Raw genomic sequence first — 20,490 nt, 5'->3', positions numbered from 1 at the left:
ACTGTAGCATCACTGTTGCAAATCATGGGTTGAGTAGGCTTATTAGACTCGTCTCGCGATTTACAGCCCATCCATGCAAAAAAATTTATAAATAGACTTCATTTAGTACTCCATGCATGTGTCCAAACATTCGATGTGACGTTTTTTTTTGCGTTTACAGAGTTTACGTGTTGTGATCTAAACAGGGCCTAATTACTACCTCCGTTCTCAAATAGTACGTCATGTTTCGGACAAGCTAGTTAGTTAATTTTAAAGCTGATTAGCTCGTATTAAATATCTTTAGAACAAAGGCAGTTTATGACAAGACTACTAGAGCGCGTGAACGACACTGTAGAAAAGTAGGATACGTATAATGTGGTCGATGTATTACATTGAGTCTCTAGGACGAATATGTAGGAGTACATGGCTTGGAGGGCAAGTTGCCTCTCTTAGAGATAAGGAAGGTTATCCCGGAATTACAATCAATTCTAAACTAACCATATTCGGAGTTGCCTAATATACTCTAACCCCCCCCCCCCCCCCGACAGTCATAGCGGTAGCAACACGAACGGTCAGACTGGAGAACAGAGACGTATCCTCCCTGTAGTCGGAACGCCGGTGCGAAAGCTTTGACTGGAGACTCATGCAGATGATAGCTCTTTAGTGCCATAGTAGCCGAAGTCGAGGTGGACGTGGTCGAAGCCGTGGAGGGGGCGCGGGTCGAAGCGTCGTCGAGGTGCTCGAGTACACAAACTCAGCAGCTTCTTGCCGAAGATAGCAGCCGGACGGTGTGGTGGATGACGATGGTAGACGGTGCGGTTTGCGACTTAGGTCACGCTCAGGACAGGGGTGGTGACGGCGCAGGTTGCAGCAAGTGTCGCGCTCAGATCAGGGGTGGCGACGACGTCTTCCTTCAGGAACATCGGCGGTGTTGTCCGCGCGAGAACGCTCGAGGCGCAAAGGCGGATCGAGCGCCTGCTTGACGAAGACTGGCGGCGAGTGGTGCCACCGTCTGAAAAGGCGATGACACCGGTAGGGTGGCTTGATCACGAACGTCGTCGCTGCAGCCTGGAAGGGCGCAGCAACACCTTCGTCCTTCGGGGGTGTCGACGATGAAGCGGCAACGAACGGCAGGGCGACGCAAACCCGATAATGAATCGGGAAAAACCTAAAAAATCGCATAGCAGCAGTAGGGAGACCTCCGGGTACAATCTCAAATGCACATAGTGAATTCCTCTCTCCTCCTTATCGCTTCCCCGCGTAGTGAACACGGGACAGAGAAAACAGAGGAGATCGGAAACCCGAGCGGCTCTCCTCCGTTCAGCAGCAGGACAAGCCAGTATCTGCCCCCACACCCGCGTCTTCTCGAGAAGCAGAGGCGGCACTCGGGAGGAAGGGTGGCGGCGGCCGACGGCGCAGAGGAGGGAGCCGGCGAGGGAAGGGAGGTGGGGCGGAGCCCACGACGCGGCGGCTCGACAACGACGTTGACCGGCGATGCTGCGGCCCATCCGCCCGATGGCGCGGTCTTGGCTCCTCCCCTCGCGCACGCGCGCGGTACGCAGTCCGTGTAACGGCGGCGACACTTGGAGGAGGGGGCTAGCCTGAGGCGCAGAAGGGGCGGGGAAGCTCTGAGCGGTGCTGGGGATGACGACGCACAGGCGACGGCGGCCCAAGGCGGGGCCATGGCAATGCTGACGAGCGACGCGGCCATGGCAACGGTAGAGGTCAGCCCTCCTGCTGCTTGTTGACGACGATGGCGGCGCAGATCAGAGGGATCCGCTGCGCTTCCTAGGAGGGCGGTGCCCCCGGCGGAGATCAATCTCGATCTCCCCGGGGGTGCGCGGGTGCAGCAGAAGCGGCGGTGTGGCTAGGGTTAGGATCTCGTAACCTAAGTGTCTAATGCCATGTAGGAAAGTAGGATGCGTATAATGTGGTGATGTATTGCATTGAGCCTCTAGGGAGAATATGTAGGAGTACATGGCTTAGAGGGTGTTGACGGTCGTTAAGTGCGAAATATGACCGCCAACTATACTCATAAAAGAAGAAAAAACATACCTCTTACTCGTATATTTGTATCACTAACCTAACTCCACAGTTATTTTCGAAGATTTATGTATTACTGGATCAGACCAAGGACCTTGATTAGTTCCAACTCAATGCCATTGCATTTTTTTGAGAAGGAAAATATATTGATCTTAGCGCATTACACTGGCCCTTTCACAAACAGGACCCCAAAGAGAAAGAAAATTACAAAGGAGTCCAAAGCTCCTGTTCATCTTCCTCGAAGCCTTCAGAGATCCGTTCGTCACCGCCACCGATGCCGCGTCCCAATCGTCGTCGGGCACCAGAGCCAATCTCCACAAGGTGGAGGCCGCAGAGGAGGGCTTACTTCTGGGCCGAATCAGCCGAGTACACTGCCTCCCAAGCGCATCGGCCAACTCCCGTACCCACAACGCATCCTTCGATTCCACCACCGGCAACCCGATCAAAGCTCAGATTTTCACCAAAGATCATCTTTCTCGAGATTAACAGGGTCAACAACATCATCACGTGAAGAAGACGACGATGTGCCGGCCCTCGACTCCTAGACAGGTCTCCCCAGCCTCTCCGTTGACGTCGGAGTAGATCGCCATCGGAGAACGGAAGAGGCTGGGAGAAATTATTCCGCTGCACCGCCATTGCTTCCGCATCGCCGGCGTCGCAAGGAAAAGCAAGCCGCAGAGGAGCCACACTCCTCCGGCAAAACTAACTCCACCGCCGAACATCGACGGCGAGCAAATCCTAGACCTAGGTGGACTCAACTAAGACTCTACGAAGACAGGCGATCTGTTGAAGAGACGGACCCCCGCTCCTCGTCACCACCGGCAGCGAGGCCGGAGGCGAGGGAACGGGGGCCGCAAATGGTGGCGGCGGCGGCGTCACCCCTCGGCTCCTTTCTTTCGCGACCCCTCAGGCGTTCCCCTTGACGAGCGCCATTATGCGGCGAAAATTGATCAACTCAATGCCAGTGCATTGATCTGATCCCCAAATGCTGGAGGCGGCGGCAGCGGCACTGGTTGAGGTTGAGAGATTTTGAGTTCCGAATGCAGATCTTGGGGCTCTGAGTTGGATGTATGGCGTTCTTAGCTAGATGGCAGGGAGTGCATTATTGCTTCTGGTCGTGCCCGGGTCGTCACCTCTGAAGGCTAGGACAGAGCACGTTGCTTGTCTCCCCTTTTTTCTGTCAAAGAACGGTCCACAAAGGAAAACGAAGCCACAGCGAGACTTCGTTGCAAAACAGGAATTTACAGTGCTGCCACACAAGTAAGTAAAGGCCTCAGAGGTGAGATGTTGTGCAAGAATTTCACTGAAATTTCTCAAGGACGTCAAGTTCCAGTAGGATAGGCTCAAACCTCATTTATTCTGTTTTTGATTGAATAGTGCAGCGCATTATCCCCATTTCTCCCGGGCTCTTCTTCCTTTAAAACTCATTCATTTTAATAATGAAGAAAGGATAATGGTATCAGAGAGTATGTCGAGATGTAGTAATGGAAGAATGATGAGCAACTCATCTGCACTTCAGGAAAAAAACAAAAAAAAATAATAAAGCCTTTAGATTTAAAAAATGGTACGAAATTCTTATATCCAATGCACATCAGAATCAAGAGAGTATAAGGCCAGAATTACTCCATGACTACGTAGTTGACTACGCATTGACTGCATTGTAATTTGCATAAGTAGTTGACTACGCATTGACTGCATGGGAATACTATGGTCGAGCGAGGGTCCACTCCATGTGGTGGTGGTACCAAGAGTTGATGCCCCTGCAGCTTTGTCATGGACGGAGTGGGTGAGTGCTGTCCTCTGTTGTTGCTAAAACTACCAGCAATCATTTCATTTCTTTTTTGTTTGGGTGCGTCACGAGGGCTCTAGTAGAAGGACAATGACGTTGGCCCGTTGCATTTGGACCTCTAGCTAGTTAGGAGGAACATCGTACTAATGACACCAAGATGGAGCTGACGTGGCGGGCCTACTGCATGTAAATTATTTTCCACAGAAGTCTTCTGTGTAAGCACGTGCTTACTACCTCCGTTCTCAAATAGTACGTCATGTTTCGAACAAGCTAGTTAGTTTATTTTAAAGCTGATTAGCTTGTATTAAACATCTTTAGAACAAAGGCAGTTTATGACAAGACCACAATATCGTCATTGAATGCACCGATTCCAGCATTTCCGGGAAAGTGGTCGTCAAAATCTTCTTCTTCATTGTCTTCCATGGTAACCCCCTGTTCTCCGTGCTTCGTCCAACAAACATACTTTTTCATGAAACCATTTGCGAAAATGTGGCTGTGTAGGATTCTTGAAGATGAGTAATCCTTGTTATTGTTGCAATGAACACACGGGCAGCACATAAAACCATTCTGCTTGTTTGCCTCAGCCACAGACAAAAAATAATGCAGGCCATCAATGAATTCTTTCGAACGTCGGTCAGCATTGTACATCCATTGCCGGTCCATCTGCATTTTAAATAAATCGATTTGAATTCTTTACACGTATCGAATAAATAAAATATATCAAATAATGCAGGCCATCAATGAATTCACCGTTGGATGGAGATTAACGACGTATACTTGTTTCGAAATAAAGATTTTTTTAGCTTCTAGATGGTTTCAATGTGAGCCTGATTAAATACATCACTAGAGTGTCAAAATAATCCATTCATAATACAAAAAATTCTATAATATACTCATTTCATTAATTCATTCACGAATAAAAAAATCAACTATCCACAATATGGTCATATATACAAGTACATCACATGAAGTATCTACACTCATTCTAAAAATTTCTACTATCCATATACTCATCTAAATCTAAAAGAAAATTACACCTACATATGCAATCTAGCTAGCTAAATGTCCAAGAAATGAGCTAGCTACACATTTTCTCTATTTCTAAAGTATGAAATGAGCTATACAAGCCAAGGAAGAAGAGAAAAACAAGCCCCAAACCTTTAGAGCAGATGGATGGACGGGGAATCAAAGATCTTCACAAATGTGGTGAAGAAATGAGCAAGAACTCCTCTATCCCGAGCCAAGAACAGAGAAAACAAGTGAGCTGAATGGCTCGGGCGGGGGGAGAGGGAAGGGGATAAGGGGCGCAAGGCCTTTTGTCCCGGTTGGAGGCACGAACCGGGACAAAAGGGGGGACTTTTGTCCCGGTTGGTGGTTCCAACCGGGACAAAAGGCTACGCGGGCCTTTTGTCCCGGTTGGAACCACCAACCGGGACAAAAGGCTCCCATTTTGTCCCGGTTGGTGTCTCGAACCGGGACAAAAGGCCCCCGTCCCCCCCGCTGGCCCGGCTAGCCGTTGGACCCGGGACAAAAGCCACCTATTGTCCCGGGCCCAAAGGCTGCCGGGACAAATGGCCAGGAACAAAGGCCTGTTTTGTAGTAGTGCATGTTTCGAACAAGCTAGTTAGTTTATTTTAAAGCTGATTAGCTTGTATTAAACATCTTTAGAACAAAGGCAGTTTATGACAAGACTACAAGTGTGCGTGAACGACACCACTCCCCTCCCTCCTCCTCCCACCCTCTCCATCACTGGAGAGGCTCGCCAGAAGCCTGCACAACCTCTAGGATGGCGGGGGTGGGATCTCTTTGCCCAAGGGCCACTCCGTGCTCTAGATCTAGGCGGGTACGGTGCACAGCGGCGTCCATGGCAACCCCACGCGCGGCGGCCTGTGGATGTGGCTGCGTAAGGGATGGCATCCCGCCGGTCCGGGGGTGCGCGGCGCACCTGTTGAGTCACGCTTCCGGGTCTGGTGTGGCGAACATGGTGGCTCGGGTTCGTGGATCGCGCGGCAGCGTTCGGCGTTCGGGTGCCAGCCTTCGTGTGGCGGTGGCGGCCAATTCCTGCGCGCCGAGCAAGATCAAGTAGCGGGCGGGCTCTCTACTTCGCTCGTTGAGGAGGTGGGCAAGAACTGGCGAAAGCCATGTTGGATCTGTCGGCGAGACGACCGCGATGCCTACGGGTGTTGTTTACCTCCTTGGAGGTGTCATCATGGTGTCTTCTGTAATGAACATGGCCCCATTTAGGCCATTTCTAGTGATTTTGGTGATCGAGTAACAACGCAATCAATGGGACTAAAAAGTTTGTAAGATCATATTTGTAGAAATTTTTAGGTTTCATGGATAATGTTCAAACCATATCTGAGACATCCAATTCATCGTCGAGCCGTCCAATTCACCGTCGAGGCATTCAATCCATCGTCGAGACAATTCAGTCGCAGTGAAAAATGAGAAATGCTTTGAGGTTGAGGATGTTGTTGTAGAATCATGCAACGACCTTATTGCCAAGGAGAATGATGAGCTCAACCAAGAAGTAAAAAGGCTCATGAAGGACTTGGCAAAATTGAAAGGACAAAGCATTATCCAACCTTCTCAAGATAACTGTGAAAACATGGTGAAGAAAGTTGAGAAGGAGTCCACCGTGACATGCTTCAAGTGCATTCAATAAGGCCACAAGTCCAACAAGTGCCCTCAACCAAAGGAGAAGCTTTCAGATGAGAAGAACAAGAAGAAGATTACAATCAAGAGTTCTCTCATCTACACCAAGCCCAACCGGAAGAACAAAAGCAAAAGCTCCAGATCAAGAAGAAGAGCAATGGCAAGGTGGTTGCTCACAAGTTTAGGAAGAAGGATTGGAGTTGGAACCTCTCCATTTGGGTGCCCAAGGAAATCATCACCAACATGAAGGGGCCTCAAATTGTGTGGGTTCCAAAGAAAACTTGAAGCCCAAGACCGACTTCAGGGGATTTGGAGGCTTGGCTAATAAGAAGATAAGAAGATTCAAGCTAAAGAAGCCAAGCTCACATCTTTGACATTTATTGCTCATGTCCCCCATAAGGCAATGGTAGCTAGATTTCAATTCAAGTATCACATATCTCCATTGCTTTTGCTTGGATGTTTGCATGCATTGCATTTCCTAGTGCTATATGTGGTGGGCTGCTTGTATCTTGCTCTAACCCATAAGCAACCTACATGGTTTGATAAGTGTGTAGAAAGCTACACAATATTAACCGTCATGGTACATGGACTTCGTGAGGTATGTATTTCATTTTTGTACCATGAACACGAGCTATAGGGTAAACTTCTCATTGTTGTCATAAACATTATCCATACATTTGTTTGGTGATTCAAATACTAAATGCACACATTTAGGGGGAGTTCATCCTATGGTTTGTGATTTTGGAGACTAACATATTTGCAAGGTTATATTTTATAGTCTCTCAACGGAGATATCACTCTAAGAGAATATTGTTCACTTCCAATGTGAATTAACAACTTTATCAGTGTGATTGATAAACTAGTGTGCTTTCATGCATATTGAGCTATGCCTTATTGGACTTAAATTTTATATCTAACTTCATAGGCGATGTGCTCATACATTTGCTCACCTTGATGTACCAAGTGTTCTTCATGCAAGATCTTTCATTTGGCTTTACACAAATCACTTTCAAATTGGAACAATCAAGGTAACTAATCTACCCTTGGAGATATGCAAGATTCTAACTTTCAATTGGAATCATTATCAATTCTTTGATTCTTCTTAGAGCTATCTCTGTGTATATGATCAAAGCTTTCTTGGTCTAATACATAGTTGTGCACTTGATTTTCACAATATCATTTTTTGTACAAACTTTGTGGAAAACTTAGCTCATGTCATGCAAGTTTCATGTTTTTGTGATCCACCTTAGTGATTTTTCAATTGGTATCTTCAATGATATCATAATTGGATCATGACTCATGGAACTAACTTCCTGGACTACTAACTTTTCCCTTTGAGCTATATTATTTTGCAAGGCCTTTTTAGGTGATTTGATTCCATATGGGGAGAAATGCGGATCAAAGCAAGTATCTCCCAAAGGGGGAGGAATGTCTTCGTTACAATCTCGGATATGGTGTGGATCAAAGCAAGTATCTTCCAAAGGCCTTTTTATGCTTGCTTTGATTGTGTTGTCATTAATCTCCCAAAGCATTGGATCTTCTGATGGCTACCACGTCAGCTGTCAGACTGCCAACGACTACTATTTAGGCATAGTGTGGCCAGAAGATCCGACGCCCCCCCTCCATCGGAAGTTTTGATGCCCGCGCAGAAAAAGACATAACGGCTACAAATAGCTAGTTCAACTTGGTGGGTTATATAAGCACCTCACCCCGGCCATTTTCAAGTTGCTGGAGTTCAAGGAGACCCTATATACATTGAAGAACACCTCCAAGCCAACCCAAGTGCTTAGTGATCAAATCCTTAGTCCTTAGCACACCTTTCAGAGTGTTAGTTCTAGGTTAGCTTTTGAGCGAGTAAGAGGGCAAGGTTTGGTGCCTTCTATTTGTGGTTCTAGAGTGAACCAACACTTGTACTTGGTGTGCCGGCCCTGGGAGTCTTGGTGGCTCGCCGGCAACGTCAACGACCCTCCGGCTTGGTGTGGAGCAGTGTCAACATATTTGCGCGGGGGACGTGGAGACCCCAATCCTTCATGGAGAAGCTCCTTAATGGAACCAAGGGTTAAGGTGACTGTGGTGACTTGCAAGCCTTGGTGGTGAGGCAAGAAGAGTCCCGAAAGAGATTTGGTGGCTTAGAAGCGATACTCTCGATAGAGTGCTTCAACAACATGGAGTAGGAGAGGCTTTGTGCCTAACCGAACCACGGGATAAATCTTCGTGTCGAGAGTTTGCTTCCTCTCATCCCCTCTTTATCTTTCCGCATTTCATCTTGCAACTTGTGTACCTTTACATTCTTAGTGTAGATCAAGCTAGGATTGACTATAGGTTACAAAATTTGTTTTGGGATGAGGGTTTCGCACTAGTTGAACTATAGTTGCACATTTAGATAGTATGTTTTAGTTTAAATATTATGCAAACTAGTTGGAGCCATAGGTTAAGGTTTTTGGTTTTCCTAATTCACCCCCTCCCCTCTTAGGCTACGAGCACCCGATTCCTTTCATCTTCCCACTCCCAGCTCTCCTGCGCAGTCTAATGCACCGCCGGTGGCGATTCAGCGACAGGAACGATGTTCATCAATGTTGTGCTTGCTGCCGCTGTGGCACGGACTTGGTGCCGGTGGGAGGGGTCGAGAGGCTGACGCCTTGATTCCCCTCTCATTATGCGGCAGGAGGCTGACATATTTCTTGCAGCAGAGATAATGTGGTCGTCTAGGAGCAACAGGCAAAAACTTTACCCGGTTATCTATGCCGGTGTCAGTGGCGAAGGCACCGTTAGGTGTTTTTTCCCTTCCTTGAGGCATTGGTTGTGTTACTTTCAGCAAGGTCAAGAATCTTCGGGTGAAAACTCTATTCTGGCTTGTTGGATGGGCGATGATGGCGTCTTTGACGTCGTATCCGTCTTGAAGGCTTTGGAAGTCCTTTGCCTCGACAGTTGTTTCCCAAGGCGGAGTCTGTTGTGTGAGAGATAGAATAAAAGTATTCTAAGTTCGACATCAAGTTTCTAAGCAGACAGAAAATGAAATGGACTGAAGATGAATCAAGAGAACACAAGATCGACGTATGGATGAAGAAGAAGAACGAAGCTTAGTCTTCTTTTTTCCTTTATCTTAGAGTTTTCCTTATTGTCTTCTTGTGCTCCACATTGTTGAGGATTAGAATCTAAGAACTCTTGTAACCATTGATTGTATATACCCACAAGTTGGATATAAAAGACATGATTTAGTCCTTAATCTAAAAAAATTGGCACTTGTGTACTTCCTCCATCCCAAATTATTAATCATTTTAGTTTTTCTATATGCATAATTTTTACTATGCATCTTTGTTAGAACAAGCAAATCCGGCCTCGACACATCCCAGACGATGTGCTGAGACAACAACGAAGCACCACACAGGCTGTCCAGGCCTACGCCAACAGAATGTTAAAGAGGACAGCGCGCAGGCTGCACCAACAAAACAACGCTGACATTCAGCAACCGACCCCAGCTATAACTCCACAACCCATAAATTTAATGGCGAAGAGGTTCACGGCACAGTGGCAAAGGCCAACCAAATTGGTTGGAGTGCTCCCACCCAGGGTTCAAATCCTGGATGCCACACCTTTATGCTCTGAGGGTTTCCCTTAGAGCTTTCCTATCAAAAAAACCCATAAATTTAATGAGAACAACACGCAGGCTGCACCAACAACCCTGACAATCAGCAACAAACCCAAGCTAAAACATCACAACTAATGTCGATTTTTATTTCGAACGAAACCAGACTGTAACACCTAGAAAGCCAGCCGATTTCTGAAGTTCCACCCCCTTCTGGCAAACAGCTCCAGCACCCTTCCTTCTATGTCGACAACTGTTTTTTTTAAAAAAAAAACTCTTTCTCTTCCTCTTTAGACAACAGCGACCAGAACATGATCCGGTAGGTCCCTTTGAAAATAACCTAAAAAAATGTCTCTTTCTCTTTACTATGCATCTAGATATATATCATGTTTAGGTGCAGATTAAAATCAATATTGTAACGACCCGGCCCAGGATAACGGCTAAGATCTACTCTACACGTTGAGTAAATCACACCTGCTAAATAACTCTCTTGCGCTTTCGTCCTCGCTTCACGCAAAAGGTTCGAACCGAAGTTACTAGCTTCCCAGGGACCGGCTATTTAAGCTGGTTCGATTTCCTCTCCGTTTCCAGTTTGGGAGTAAGGAGCTGAGCCGCGGTGCTATAATATGGAAATAATAAAAAATGATGTAATAGAAGAATTCATCTATAGTTATATGTAACACCTAGAAAGTTGCCGATTTCTGAAATTCCAACCCCTTCTAGCAAACAGCTCCAGCACCCTTCCTTCTATCAGTCGACAACTGCTTATCAAAAGATCTTTCTCTTCCTCTTTAGACAATACCGACCAGAACCTGATTCGGTAGGTTCCTCTGAAAATAACTTGCAAAAATCTTTCTCTTCCTCTCTTTACTATGCATCTAGATATGATATATTGCATACTAAAATCAATATATACAGAAAAGCCAAAATGACTAATATTTGGGACGGAGTGCATGTTTAGCTTCACAGTCATCTGGCCACTCTGAACACAAGAACAAAACGCTTTAACATCGACCTTTTTACTGAGAATGAAACAGGTACCAAGGCGCTTCATATGTCGATATGGAAATAATGAAAAATGATGTAATAGAGCAATTCATCTATAGTTCTACTGAAATTCACAAGTCCAATTTCCACAAGTTGCAGATAGTGTAAGGAAAATAATTAAAAATGTACACTCTCAAAGGACAATATAATCAAATCATTTTCTAGCCCGTGGTGGTGGACCCTATCATCATAGATTTTCATGGATCATAAAAGTAAAGGAAACATCATCACTGCATACACACCATCCCGCAAGAAAATTAGAAAAACAATCGCAGCTTCCGTGTAGTTTCTCCTCTAAAGATGTAATCTTCCATTGTGATCTTTCATGTACTATCCGCGCAGGGAGAGAGAGAGAGAGAGAGAGAGAGAGAGAGAGAGAGAGCAGACAAGATGTGACGATGCCTTGAACTCTTGTATAGTTGGAGCAGCAAAAGCACTGGATAAGTGAGCGAAATTGCATACCATAAACTGGAGAAGCATACCTGGAAATGGCATGATGCTAGAAAACCTTCAGATTGCACCCCGAGCTCCCACGTCCCAAGTAACGTGTCTTTAAACATTTCATAATTTTTTAAGATTTTAGACTCCGGGTAAAACCTAAATTTTTGGTATGCTCTAATGAGGTGTCACTATAGATGTGATGACGACGTGGTTACGTACCACTAATGTTCAATAAGTATCAGCCAGCTATATGCTAATAACACATTTACAATAAAATCACTAGAGCTTATATATTCAAATCTCCCATTCGCTATTAACTAGTCTATCAACCTATGCTCTCGTACAAGCTAATTAGAATTAATATAAAAATAGACTTATAGCTAATAATTATAATTATCTATCTCATGTCCTCTTTTATTTATTAAATATTTTAACACATACTATAAAGTATATATTTATCATTATCTAATTGTAGTATATTTTATTTTGCATCACACCTCTAGGTGTATTTAATATATATACTTAACAGAACCATTTGTTCGTGAATTGGCATTATTATCTCTTCCATCATACATTAATATATGGTGACACATATTGTGGGTCCATATCTCCTTCATTCTGCTTGAAGGAGAACCCACCAAACATATAGCATTTCCTCATGCTAGGATTATGCTTCACCAACCTGCTAGTGCTTATTATCAAGCAAGGACATCAGAATTTTTACTAGAAGTGGAAGAGTTACACAAAGTTTGCGAAATGGTCACAAGGGTTTATGCATCTAAGAGCAGGAAAACCTTTTTGGGTTGAATCCGAAGACATGGAAATGGTTGTTTTTATGTCAGCAGACGAAGCCAAAGATTTTACCTATTTTTAAATTAATAACAATATATATAATATATTAGTAATGATATAAATAGTAATTTTGAAATTTATATTGGTGCACTTTAATACTTTGTTATAATTATATAATTTAGATTTAGGTTTATGGGCTACTTTAACTTTTAATAATGATATAATTGGATGATTTATATGCAAAATTAGGGGGGCTATTTGCATCATTTTTATAATAGCATATGTGAGCAATTTACACGATGATAATAATAATGGCAGAAGTAGGTAATTTACATACATATGTAGGGTTACTTTAGTCTATTTTATAATGGTAGAAGTAGGTAGGTAATTTACATATATGTTTAGGGTTACTTTAGTCTATTTTCAAACTGGCAGATGTGGCTAATTTCTTAGGATGGCCGGATGTTTTTGATATTTGTGACAATTTTTAAAATTTTTCTTTTTTTAGAGTGTCCACCTAGAATCTTAGATGTCTTCGTTAAGGTTTAAAAGGAGCATTCCATTAGTAATAGTAAGATTATCCGTGGACATTGCTATGCCACGTTCTGTTCCGACTGTTCGGTCCATTGTATGCTATTTAGTATAAGGGTTAATATTGAGTGAACTAACAATACTAAAACACACGGTTGTAGTGATAGTACATGTAGAAGTTTTGGTCGGATCTTGCCACCGTTGCGATTTACACTAGTCCAGTGACCAATGTTGAACGTCAGAACAGGTAGCATTCTATTACCAACATAAATGCCTGCCAGCATAAATCTTTCCATGCTGGCGGGCAGCTTCGGTTTTAAGCTGCCCACACTATTTGAGAACTCTTTTTTTAAAAAAAAAACTCCTGCTATTATGGAAAGTATATTGTTCATACATGACCGCTAGGGACATCAGCTTAACCCAGGATAGGAACTACAGGACAGAAAAAAGAAGCAACTACCAATACAGAAATAATGTAAGAGACAGCACTACTGAGCCTGAAAAGATAAATGAAAATGAGAGAGAATGAGCTCCAGAAAGCCTAATTATTTTTTTTGAAATATTATGTTTTTAAAGAATGCGTTGATGTCTGAAAAACATTATATATTGGAGCCTAGTGTGTGGCGCGGGTGCTACTGCAGCCCACTATGTGGGGGCAGCGTGGGGTGCAGTCTGGGTGGCAGCCCTCATTCTCCTGCTCGGCTGGCCTGGTCGCCACCGCTGATAGCAACGCCGCTGCAGCGGTGCCAATGCAACCGCCCCTTGCCGAGCTTGACTTTTGGAAGGTCCAGCTCCCCGCCAGCCTCCGGGTGCCGCTTGGCTACTCCGAGTTTGCCATGTAGCAGCTGGAGGATTAGCCACCACGCTTGGGTCGCCAGTGATGGCGAATGAGGAGATGGTTGTGGGGCAAGGAAGGCGACACGGATTTCCTACGCAGGTGCGCAGGTACGCACCCTTTATTTGCCGTCCGTATTTGCTTTAAGATTCGTGCAGCTTAAGTGCTCACCCACCTAATGACCTTGGTTGTTGGTTGGTCGTAAGCATTAACAATGTAAGCCTGAACCCCACGGGCGATAGGTTAACTGGTTCCGGGGCCATTACAGGTCCGTTCGACAGAGGGGCCCATGAGTCAACAAATTGGTATTGGTTACTAATAGCAGGGCCAGCGCCTACAAAGAAAACAGAGTCTAATAAGTACGGACCATAAACTATAAATCCGAGCCTAAACTCTAAAACCATAAACTGTAAAATATAAAATGGAACCCTAAATCTCAGACCTTAAATCATAAACCGGTAAACCCTAAACACTAAACGTGAAACCTAAACTCTAAAACCCATGAATCATAAACTCTAAGCCCTAAACTGTAAAACATAAACCAGAATCTAAACCCCGGACCCTAAACCCTAAATACTAAACTCATAAACTCTAAATAATAAACTAGAACTCTAAACCTCGTTCCCTATCAAACGCTAAATCCATAAACTCATAAACCCTAAATAATAAACTAGAACTCTAAACCTCGTTCCCTATCAAACGCTAAATCCATAAACTCATAAACCCTAAATAATAAACTAGAACTCTAAACCTCGTTCCCTAAATTTCAAACCCTAAATCCATAAACCATAAACCCTAAACACTGAACACTAAACTCGAAACCATAAACCGCAAAACATAAAATGGAATCATAAATCCGAAACATTAAACCCGAACTCGAAACTCCGAACCCTAAACTCTAAATCTTAAACCCTAGATACTGAACAGTAAGAAGGACCTGAGTTACTAACTTCCGTTTTGCGAATGCTAGAACATTCCTTTCGAACCAAGCCATTTTAAATACAGCTCCTAATATGCATTTTGTATGGGTGAAATGGGAAATATAACGTGTTTGACTATACTTCCATGTTCCGCCGGCAGGAAGTTAGTGTGAAAGGGACCCAGTTTTTCAATTGTACTTAAGGACCTATTAGTCCTACTCTTCGCTGGTATCTGACCCACCCTGCCTCACTTCTCCCTGATACTCATCATCACAACCGTCCATTCTTTTTTATCCTAACCATCCATGACCGTGCCTACCTGCGCCCGTGCGAAGGACATCATTTGCGGCAAGGAAGGCCGACCTGGTGGTCCGCTGGAGGCTGGTAGTGTGTCAGGGCTGAGTACGTGTAGTGGGATGCTCTAGGAGAAAGCCTTTACCAACATTCTTGCTAGTGCCGATGACAGCAGCGTCTTAGGGCGTCGTTCCCACCGTTGGGGGCATCATTTAGAGTCCAATCCCTACCTCACGAGTTCTCTGGTTGAAAACCTTATCATGCCTGGACGAGCGACGGCCGCGCCACTGGCATCATTCCGGCCCGCATCATCTCTTGATACCCAACTCAGCCTCCGGTTGCGGTTGGGTGGCGGCCAATGGTTGTCTCATCGTTGTCGGGCTGACTACTTGCAGTGAACCACGGCGGCTGGTGTTGCTTAGATACTGTCAGTGCAACGTAAGGCTGCATCGAAGGACGACGCTTGCAGCACCGGCATCGCTGGACAACTAGGGTCTTGCAGCGGACTGAGGCGGGTGGCCCAGTTTTGCTGTGCTCTTCCAGTGCAATTCATCATCGGAAGACAGTGCAAGCGACTACCCTAGCTTCCTGACACTTGTGTTGGTGCTTTCAATGGTTGTGCCATATTTCCACCTTATGCGCGGGTGTAGTGTTTTTCTATTCGTGGTTGTGCCCATAAATTGCTCTTGAGCTTGGCTTGGTGTTGGTTTAGCCTTGTTTCCACCTTATGAGGTTTTAGCCCTGTTTCCCAGATTTAACTGAGCAAGGTTTTGTTGTCTCATTTTCCCCAAAAGAATGAGGTATTTGATCAGTTTTCCGCACTATTTGAATACAATTAAGGTGGGGATACTCCCCCGTGACCATTCAAAAAATAATTCAATCCATTGACATCACACAAAGGACCCAAAACATGGCCCCAAACGTTTGAAACCGAGGCAATCTCGTGCCAATTTGCAAAGTGGAAGGCGACGGGATCGGACGGGCGTGAACTTCCGGGGGCACAAGCATCATACATGGGCGCGCATAAATGACCCTCGCTCTTGGCAGCTACTCGCTCGTCGTCGTCGCTTTTCGCACCGGCCAGACGGAAAGGGGAAAAGGGACCAACCAGCAGTCGAATCCTTCTATAGTTGTTGAAATTCAATCCGATCCTGCAGAAGCACAAGAAAGCGTAATTAGCCAGGAGTCACATATATTAATGGGATCGTTTAGCGGTAGAACAGCTTGGCCGAATTTTGGTCAAATTGTTATTCTACATAAATGCAGGCACCATGCTGCAGAGAGAGGCCGAACATGTGCCAGTTTGCAGTTTGCTCATTGCCATGCCATCAGGGAGGAACAAGTAGTAACTAGCACGCTCTATAAATTTGGAACGGACGGTGGCACAAAGTGTGTCGAAAGGCAAATCATAGGACGCTCTAAAAATATTGCAAAACGTACCACCAAGGTGTTTGATGCTGCCGCGTTCACGTGTTATATGGAAGGCACAAGGCGCTGGGCCATTGGGAGTCCTATAGTCCAGTTAATGTTTATGTCGTCGCGTGAGTCACGAGGGATGAGGGAGACAAAGGTGCCGGTCTGGCCCCACTCCTTGCTTGTAACGCCCCGCCAAACCCTGCAGAGCACATTGTAGAACCATCATTATCTCCACGGTAATGACACAAAGCTCAAAAATATTGCTGTTACAACGTACCACGGGGTTTGGTGCTGCCGCGTTCGCGCGCATGCATGTCTTGGGAGGCAAGACGCTAGGCCGCCAGCCTCCTAATCCACCACTGAGGATATCCACACGCGAGGGATGTGTGAGACAAGGTGCCAGTCCGGCCCCACTCCTTGCTTGTAACGACTCGACAAAGCAGGGCAGTTGAAAATATACAAAATCTGGAGAGCAGTTAAGTGTTGGATGGACTGAGGCAGGCGCTCTAGGGCAAAGCAACTATGGACAAGAAGAAACTTCTTACCACTTAACTTGTTTGAAATTTCACGGAGCATTTTCTGTTGAACATGAAGATCAGATTTTTCCTCAATGATAGCTTCAAATAGCTTGACAATAAGCTTGTTTCCATCAAATTCTTGAGACACATAGACCCAGAATATCATATCTTTGAAGTTCTCCTTTATCTTCTTGTCATGGCAGATGTGTTTGGCCAAAGTAGTTTTGCCAGACCCACCTAATCCAACAATAGATACTACCGTTCTGCCATCCTCCCCTTCATTAGGTTCTAAAATCTTACTTACAATTTCATCCTTCTCCTGATCTCTTCTTGGTATTTTGGAGTCTTCAACATTAGATAGCATGGAGGGCTCTCCAGCAGTCCTGGTGTTGCTGCTCCGAGCAGGATGATCCATTTGTAAATTGTTCCTTATAATGTTGGCATCCCTTGCATGCTTCACAATCTTCTCATATTTCACCTTGATTGCCTTGATCTTACTAGCCACCTTGCATCTGAACAGTAATGATTTTGGTTTTGCACAGAAGTAGTCTGCTATTGGTTGCTTGTCACCGTCGCTTTGTATCTTGTCTTTCTCAGCTTCAAGGTGGACTCCATAGAGTAAATCTTCAATATCATAGGCAACATTTCTCAATTCGTTCACCCATGGAAGCTGTGTGCCACTCCCTAATGCTCTGTCACGAACTACAGCCAGCCAGCTACTTATCTCCTGATGTTTTCCCTGGAGCTCACAGAGGTCTTTCTTGACACCTGTTATGGAAGTAAACTCACTGGATATCAGTGAAACTAGCTTGCCACCAGCAGTCTTCAACACTCCAGCCACTAAAGCAGCCTCCACTCCACTCATACTGCAGAGATTCTCGTTTTGAGCCTCTGTGGGAAAGAAATTAGGAAAGGAGCAAATTAGTACATCGAGTCTTACAAGCCTATACTAATTTATTGTCGTCAGTGCTAATGTAGCATATACTGGCGAATCAAATAACTGTGATGTAAAAAAGTTGATTGCCATAGCAATTACCTTCCCTAAAGAGGAGCAGCAATGCCACTTTTGCTTACTACCTGGTGAAGTCCTTGAGCGTGCGCGGCGCAGGCGCTCACTGGGGAGTCTGAGAGCAACACTCGAGTTGGTTAATGAAGAAACAAAGTAGGGGCCAAGGTAAAACACTTGTGCTGGAACAGGGGTCAACTGTGTTTTAGATCAGAGCAAGTGTACACGTACCTGGATGATCAGCTGTTTTCGCCTACTCCATCTCCAAATATTGAAACGCAGCAATGTTGCAATCACAAAATGGTTTTTTGGGGCTCAAGATCCAGCAGATCTGCACACATAAGTTAGGAGCTGCAGCTTAGCTAGATGACATAGTGGCCGTTGGTACTTTCAGTAGCTCGAGATAATGCTTAACTCTTATACTAGCAAGTTACATGTGTGCATGGCTTGGTTATTACGATCCGTAAGGATCATGTATACAAGAGGTAAAAAGTCGAATGGAAGATTATGCTTAGCATGCCAAGTGCGAATCTCTGAAAAGAAAGAAGACAAGAGCACCAGCAACTGCAGTGTGACACTTGTGCTGCTGATGGCTGTGAGAAGTGAGATCAACATTCAGTTAATATTGCTGAATAAACCAGGAGAGAACGCACGAAAGAGATGTAATGGAGAACCACATACTACATAATTAGATCAGATCAAGTACCTTGATTAGTTCCAACTCAGTGCCAGGGCAATGATCCGATCCCCAAACACGCGCTGGAAGAGGAGGAACTGGTTGAGGTTCAGAGATTTTGGGTTCCGAAAGCAGAGCTTGTGGATCTGAGGTGGATGGAGTTGCTTAGCTAGATGGCAGGGAGACTATTTTTGCTTCTGGAGTTCTGGGCGACGGGCTCCCGGGTCTTGGTCTTCACTGTCATCTAGCTCTGAAGGCAAGGACAGAGCACGTTGCTTGGGTCCCTTTCACTGCCAAAGAACGGTCCACAAAGGAAAACGAAGCCACGGCGAAACTTCGTTGCAAAACAGGAATTCACATTTCACACTGCTGCCACACAAGTAAATAAAAGACCTCAGGGGCGAGATATTTTGCAATAATTTCCATGAAATTTCTCAAGGACGTCAAATTCCATGAAAAGGCAGGGCCAGCTCCAAATAATACAACAGCCCTCGCCATCCAGCAATCAATTCTTGGCCCCACATGTTTGAAAGCAGAACAATTTGCAAAACCAGACGGCGATGGAGCAAGTTTAGATTTTAGTATTTCACTATCCGGTCGAATAAATTAACAACCATGATCGAGTAAAAACTAAACAAAAAGGCAAGGGAAACGCGATTTAACACGCGCATCTATCACGGAGAGGAAAAAATGAATAACATCTCCTTTGGATTATAGGATTTTGTAGGATTTTTGGAGGAATGCTGTTCACATAGGATTTTTTCCTTTCCTATCCTTTGGATTGCAGGAACGGTGCTTAGCATTCCATAGGAATCTTTTCCTTTGCACACCAATTCCATAGGAATTTTAGCATCCACTCAAACCTCTTTGTAAAATTCCTGTGCACAAGGAACGAGAAACTTACTTGCTACTGCTGCTGTTAATCATGCCTCTTGCTCATGGGCCCATTTTCCAGTGAGCATTAAATGAAATAGTTACTACTGATTAGATAAACTAATAAAGTAACACAAGGCATTATGGCTAACACTCAACTAAGATTCCTGTGTTTTTCCTATAGCCCAACCAAACAATCATTCCTACAAAATTCCTATGTTTCTAAATCCTCTGTTTTGCACCTGTATTCCTATGGCATTCCTATGTTTTTCCTATTCCTGTGTTTTTTCTTTCCTGTGTTCCAAAGGAGGCCTAAAAGAGTTGCAAATATTGCCCGTCGGAAAGCTTACCATAACCTGCCTACTCAGTACTCACGCTTCCTCATCGTCCAGACTAACTTGGATTACACAAAAAATGCAATAATCACAATATTTTAATTCTTCTCTTCAAAAAAAACAATATTTTAATTCTTCAATGTGTTAACAAAAGATGGAGAGGCAACATCGACTCCTGGAGGACGCGGACAAAATAACTGAAAGAGAAGATGCCTTGAAACTTCCCTGACAACGCAAAAACCCAAGAATTTGTCACGAGAAGGACCCAAAACTGGGTCCCACAAGTTGACAACTTGCCTAAACACGGTTGCCGAAGTGCAATTTGGATGCCAACGATAGAGAGAGAGGATTGATTTCGCAAAATGACCCAATGCAGGTTGAACGTGTGAAAATTAACATTGGGATAAATATACCAGACAAGAAAGGATGAAGGATGAAAGCGATCGGATGCTCTAGCCAAAAAGGGTGAGGGGGTGAATTAGGCACTATTAAAAACCTTAACCTATGCCTCCAACTAGTTTGCACAAAACTTAAACTAGATCTAGCTATTTAGATGTGCAACTACGGTTCACCTTAGTGTGAAACTCTCATCCCAAAAGAGTTTTGCAACATATAGCCAATCCTAGCAACATACTACACTAAGAAAGTAAAGGCACACAAATTGCAATACGAAATGCGGAAGCTTAAAGGGAGGGATGAGAGGAAGCGAACTCTCGACACGAGGATTTATCCCGTGGTTCGGATTGCCATAAAG

General features: G+C 44.7%; 1 protein-coding gene across 4 annotated transcripts in view; it reads right to left on the bottom strand.

Moving 5' to 3' along the window:
- The window catches only part of LOC120686702 (disease resistance protein RGA2-like), a 49,426-nt gene that overhangs the window by 16,273 nt on the left and 12,663 nt on the right, over positions 1-20,490 (bottom strand). For 2 of the 4 annotated variants that reach the window (XR_005680327.1, XM_039968913.1), the window contains exons 1-3: positions 18,559-18,861; positions 18,084-18,445; positions 17,883-17,970 (exon numbers count right to left, since the gene is read on the bottom strand). The exons of 1 other annotated variant lie outside the window; for it this stretch is intronic. The gene's annotated coding sequence lies outside the window, so the exon portion shown is untranslated. Of the gene's footprint in view, positions 1-17,882; positions 17,971-18,083; positions 18,446-18,558; positions 18,871-20,490 lie in introns of those variants that run through there. One more of the 4 variants, XR_005680326.1, reaches the window with a different exon arrangement.

The sequence above is a fragment of the Panicum virgatum genome, chromosome 8N (assembly GCF_016808335.1).
Source record: "Panicum virgatum strain AP13 chromosome 8N, P.virgatum_v5, whole genome shotgun sequence".
Taxonomy (NCBI): Eukaryota; Viridiplantae; Streptophyta; class Magnoliopsida; order Poales; family Poaceae; genus Panicum; species Panicum virgatum.
The sequence above is the reverse complement of the archived record's forward strand: the minus strand, read 5'-3'. Positions and strand labels throughout refer to the sequence as shown.